Here is a 6,478-nt window from a genome sequence, read left to right as displayed (position 1 = left end):
TTCTATGTTCTCTGCCATCGCTCCCTCCCTCCCTCTCTCTCGCTCTCTAACTACACTCCGGGGTCCCTCTCTCCCTCCCTCTCCGCTCCGTCCGGCTACAGAGAGGAGGAAAGCTGCGTCTCTCGCGCTCTGAGCGCCACCTACAGGCGCTGAGCGGCATGTTAGTGAGGCAGGGGCGGGGAGCTCAGTACGAGCCGAGGCTTTCCCCTCCGCGCTGAGAGCAGAGGCAGCAGAGAGGAGGAGGATGATGATGATGAGGAGGAGGAGGAGGGTGGATGGAGCAAAAAATGGAGCCTATAGTGTCAAATAAAGTGGACAGTGTGGCTGATAGGGCAGATATGTGGAGCGCAGCGCAGCATGTGGTGCAGGGAGGCTGTTACCCAAAGCTGCTTACTGTACTCTGATATTACACACAACACATATGGATTATGATTTTGCATATGGCGGCATCTGCTTAGCAGCTAATCCCCCAAAAATGCAGAATTTAAAAAACAACTAAAAACATATTTTTCTACAGTTATTTGACATTTTTTCCACGACTGTGTGACAAATAAATCACCATCCTGTGGAGCACTCAACTAACCTGATAATATATATGTTTTCAATCATTTCCTTTTAAATAATGTATTTATTTCCTGAGGAGTGTCGGGGCTCCACAGAGACTGTCGTACTGCAGATGTGCTTGTTATTCTGGGAGGGTCTGAACTGCACTGAGACCGAGTAAATGTAGCTCAGTTTAAAAATACAATTTTACAACATTAAGTGAAGCATCTGTACCTGCAGGATTCATGCACTGACAGAATGACTAAGCTAAGGTGGTCTGCAGCTGCCTGTAAATAACCTGTCTGCACCGTCAGACTGCTGGTTCCTGGGGAACGCCGCCATGTTGGCAGCGTCTGAATCCTCCTGAACTCTCAATGAGGTGGAGTAAAGCTGAACCAGGGAGATGGTGCTGCACGACCGCCGTGGCCACGTCCTCCTGGGTCTGTAAGCATGTTTGTTAGTTTCTGCTTTAAAATGGAGACCTATGGGGGGAGGGTTTACTCACATTTAGAGCCAGCCCTCAAGTGGACACTTGAGGAACTGCAATCACTTCTGCATTGGCCTAATTTCTCAGTCCCAGAGGAGCAGAAACGACATTTATGGATGGTCAGGACTGCACATCTGGCCGTTTGGCCCAACATCAGGACCGACATATTCACTAAATCTCATCTTTAAATTTCCGTCACTGTGAACAACAGTCCACTTCCTCCACCCTTTGTGAGACAGTCTTCCTTTGTTATTACAGAATCTGTATGAGTCCACTTATGTGTATCTACAGTAAACTGCATTATGTTATGTATCCTCAAGCAGCAGCACACACACCTGTGTAGGTGAATATGCTGCTTGTTCAGACTTCTTTATATCTTCATTCCTGTTTTTCTTTCCCACGTTTCACCCAGATACATGTGTTAGTGTTTTCTTATAGAATCTGTTATTAGGTTAGAAATGGATGACAGACAAAGATGATGGTTTTCACATCAATGTGCCCTTAAAGGACGGTTTGCTGAGTTTACCTGCCAGAAGATGAGAGCATCTCCTAACAGTGATAATCTGTGTCTGTCAGTAATCCACTGATCCACAGGTACGCTGTGCTTCCAGCACAACTTCTCCCTCCGTCTCATCATTATTGACGGCATGCAGTGAAGTTATGGCCTTGACTTATAACGCTCATAATCAATTATTTATTCATGAACTCCCTGTGACACTGGAGGAGATAAATACACATCAGGGAGCTGCTGTCAGTCATCAGTGTGTCATTTTCCTCCGTGCAGCACAGATGAACGACAGATTAGGCTGACTGCAAACAACAACAAGCTTCTCAACCATTTTGTTGGTTACCATAGTGACAAGTCCTGACCTGACCTGCAGATATGTTCTGTCTTTACCTGCCACAGGAGGGCGCATGGCTGCCTAAACAAAAGTTGTATAAATCATCTTAGAAAATTAACCACAGCTTGAGTTTAACAGTTGATCACTCAAGACGGCATCAACACAAGGGGCCAATAAATGAATCAGGCCAAGGGGAGTGAACGCAAGAGAGGAGGTGACGAAGAGCAACATTCGAAACTCAACTGGACTCATAGCATCTGCAGAACTGCAGCACAACTGATGAACCCACTCAGAACATTTGAAGAAAACTACACTATGAGTCCATATGCCTCGATTTCAAATCCTTGTCAGACAGATAGAAAACAAACACAAACCACTACAGAGGCACTAACGACCACAGAAACAACCATGAAGAGGCCACGCAACCACCAGAGAGGCACAGCATGATAGATGAGGAGAAAGACGATGTAAAATGACAAAGAGACGCCGTAATAGAATAATAAAGAGATGCTAACAAATTACAAAGAAACAGAAGCGACACGAAAACATGACCACAACAGAAGCAACATCACCACAGCAGGAAACAAAAGCACCACAAACAAAGTGGTGGGAAACAATAAGGCTGCAGCTCTTGAAGTGTCCAGGTCTGGCTACCAAGGCTGAGGGTAAGTGAGCGTCCCTGGAGCTGCTCTGTGTCTGAGGCGATGAACAGAGATCCAAGCCGAGCAACAGGAACCTCCTGAAGTTATTATTTTCAGTGTTAGGAGAGGGGGGGGGCAAAAAATATCAGAATATGAAAACTGGCCCACATCACAGAGATGGTGATTTGCATGGCACGAGTGTTATCACAGGAGCGCAGCGTCAACTAAAACACTGTGGGTAATTTGTACTTAACAAATCACAGACACGGTAGATTCACACCGGGTTTACGACGACAGAGGAGCTCTGCAATTATTACAAAGGATCAGATGTGCACAGGTAAAACGACCCCCCCCCCCCCCCCCCCACACACACACACACACACAGACACACACACAAACAGGGCGAAGCAGCCTGAATAACCACCACTAAGAAGCACGTGAACATTTCCATGCTGTTGGCAGACAGTTAGCCTACACTACAGGCGAGGAAGTGACCAGAAACAAAACACTAAAAAGTCCAAACCCGTAACGATCATTGCAGTAAAACACTACCTGTCCTGTCACTCTGTGCTAACAAACCCCCCCCGCCCATCTGGCCCTGACAGGGAGATAAACCGGAGCAGCCGCGGTGCTGTCGATACCGTTTAGTCTCTGCCTGTTTCCCCTGCTTTGTTTTTGCTCCTCGTCTTCCCGAGGACACGCTGCGGCGGCCTCGTCTCCAGAGGACTTTAAACCTCTGCGGTCGCCTCCGTTTCCCAGCATCCCTCTCAGTAATTAACCCTCCGGCCTGCGTGGACCCCAGCAGATCAGCTATAATATCCTTATCAATATTCTCCCTTGGTTTTCTGCTGCCGGCTGCAGCCTCACTTGTAATCACAGTTATGAAGTTAGTTCCCAGAGTTAGACGCTGCCTGTGTTCACTCACAGAGGAGGCTGCAGGAAGGATGAATGCTATTTAAACAATATAAATAAAAATACTTACATCTGCCTAAATCTTTACATTACAGCACATTTTAATCAATATTTTATCATAAATGATTGGAAGCTTCTGAAGACCTTCACCTCCCTCAGCCTCAGCCGCTTTTCATCTGACGTCTGTTTACAAAATTATAAAAATGATGTTTATTTGAAAATTAATGTAAAAAGTGTTTCAACACTAATTACATATAATAAGAGTGTCATTAAAAACTGAATGAAAAATGGAAATCATGTTTATTTTTTGCGTTTTAATTGAATTAAAGGAGAGAATATGACCTTGCCCTCTGTTTTTTTTATCCATTTCCTTTCATCCAGCTTGATGTCGTTTAAAATGTGCAGGATGTTGTTGTTGTCTACGAGGATCTGAGGGAAGCAACATGTGAGCATGAAGCACACACACACAGCCAGAGTCTGTTTAGGAAATCAAGTTAATTATTTTGGCAGCAGAACAACAAAAAATCGTCATAATCCTCCGCAGATAATCATCATTAATCATCAAACAAAAAGAAACTGTGCTGTAAAAAAAAGTTTCTGCTTCATTGATTTAAAAAAAGAAAGAAGTCGAACCCTCCGAGAAACAATCAAGAAAGTTTGAAGTTAAACTGCATTAATCCAAGTGGCCCAAAGTGAAGGTGTCAAGGGGGAAAGGGGCTGATAAGGATATTAATTATTGAACTGAATTATTGAATTATTAATGCAAGGCAATGAATGAAAGTAATTCAATGGTACAATATACAAAAGTGAGGTAAAAACACAGGAGTCCCACATGAGGAATTACACAATGATTTGTAATTTCAGCGCACAAATGAACCACTATTAAAAAATTTCCCCCCAGACACCTGCGGCCTAACAGAGTCACATGGCCCCAGCACTCAGCGCTCAGGCCCCAGCTTCAACAAGGCCAAAAGTATGTGGACAGCTGAGCAGGTCAGCCACGAAGCATCGCTGCCACAGCAGGTGTTCTGGGCTCATATAAAAGTGTTGGACGGGGCTGATGTCAGGGCTCTGTGCGGGCAGGTTCCTACAACACACCAGCAGAAACTCTGCAATGTGGAGACAGCAGAGACAGAAACAGCGAAGACGGACTCCTGTCCCTGTGAGAGGTACAACCACGGGGTCACATGACTACTGAGTGAATATTCTACTTTCACAAGTCACAGCTCAAGGCTACGGCCTGCAACCTATGGCTGAACGGTCACAAATTAAGGATGTCCAGTGAATTTAATCAATCAATTAATTAATCAAATATTTAGAATCTGCAGCGATGCGTTTCGGGCAGTTTGTTGAAGTACTGTGCCCGTGGAAATGGGCAGTAAGAGCAGGCAAGACACACACACAGGTCTGCGTCTGCAAATTATATTAGATTCATTGCGATTAAAAATTGTAATCATTTGACAGCCCTAATATGCCCCGTGGCAGCACGAAGGCACAGGACAGCACAGCCACAGCACAAATGATCACATGCCATTCGCCTCTGTAGAGAACCTAAAAGTATCGACAGATAATCAAAATCCAATGAATCGGACTTGAGGGCAAAAAAACCTGGTCGGGACATCCCTGATAAAAAAGGCTAACAATACTCAGTGGTGCAGTAACTGTTGAGATCTTTACATAAAAAGGTGACAGCACCATGTTAGAGCAGCTGGTCCTCACCAGAGGCATGGCAGCGAGGCCACTGAGACGACAGGTGACAAGGGAGCCAACAAAATGGACAAGGACTTGGTTCTCACAAACTCTGATGTTGGTCATGAAGTGCTTAAATCAATGTTTGTTCTTTGATGAAGGACCTCCATGATGTGGGGCCAAATATGAATTTTGCTCCTCCTTTGATGAGGATCAGTTTCTTCCTGCTTCCAGTCTTTGAAAGCTAAGCTAGGCTAAACCCGCCCTGGATTATTTTGTTTGTAATACGTATTGACACTCTAAGGCGAACGTGCTCCATCATCCAAACGTTGTGGTCCCCCCATGATGAGAAGCTGGAGGTCTGGAGGTCAAAGGTCAGCTCAGGGGGGAAGACTCATGTTTGAGCCGAGTGGCTTCTTTTGCTTCAGCAGGAAGCTGCTTTACATGCAGCGGGCTGCTCTTTGATGAATAGACTGTAATCTGTAATCTGCAGCAGCTACCTGCTGCTAACGAGCCAAATTAATTAGACACCGACAGTAAACGTCTATCGATAAGATCAGATGAAACTTTATTGATCCCTGAGGGGGAAACCGGCGCACGGTAGCAACAAACAGTAACAGGAAGCCGAGCAGGAGACACACAGTTACAGCGTGAAGACACGAATAAACTCATATGAATCAGAGGAGGAACTATAAACAGCTGTGACAATAAAATATGTGCAGTGTCACAGAATGACAAATGGCTTCAACACACACTGCTGACAAATTAGATTAACCTCCAGAGGTTTCCTTTAGTGTGTGTGTTTATTGCACAGCATAAATAATGAATCTCTGCAGGTAGTTGATAATATGAAAGACTCTGAGGGCTCTGCTGTGGTGGAATGAGAGGTGCCTTCGGCCTGCTGCTCAGTCTGACCACATGTGTTAAATCAATCTTTTAACACACACCACTGACAGCTTCTTATACCAGCTGTGGGAGGGAGCGTGAGATGAACATACCTGCTCAACATCAACATTCGGTGCGTTTGATTAGCATGCTGATGTTAGCATTTAGCTCAAAGGACTGCATTGTTTAGAGGACTGACCTCATATCAAAGAGGTACCTGTGATGCAGAGGAGCTGGCAAAAACTACAGTTCCCTCTATGTGTCTGGAAGTCAGTCCATGCAGACCAAGTCCATGTTAAAGTGTCCAGCTTTACAGCAGAACTATAGGGAGAGATGTCACAGCACAGGAGAGCCACCTCCTCAGGACAGGACTCAGGAGTTCACCTACACCTTAAAGACAGCGCTCACTCCTTTGAGGACAAGAATGTCCACATCTTAGACAGAGAGGACAGATGGTTTGAAAGACGAGTCAAAGAAGC

This window comes from Parambassis ranga, chromosome 10 (genome assembly GCF_900634625.1).
Source record: "Parambassis ranga chromosome 10, fParRan2.1, whole genome shotgun sequence".
NCBI lineage: Eukaryota > Metazoa > Chordata > Actinopteri > Ambassidae > Parambassis > Parambassis ranga.
Note: the sequence above shows the minus strand (reverse complement) of the source record.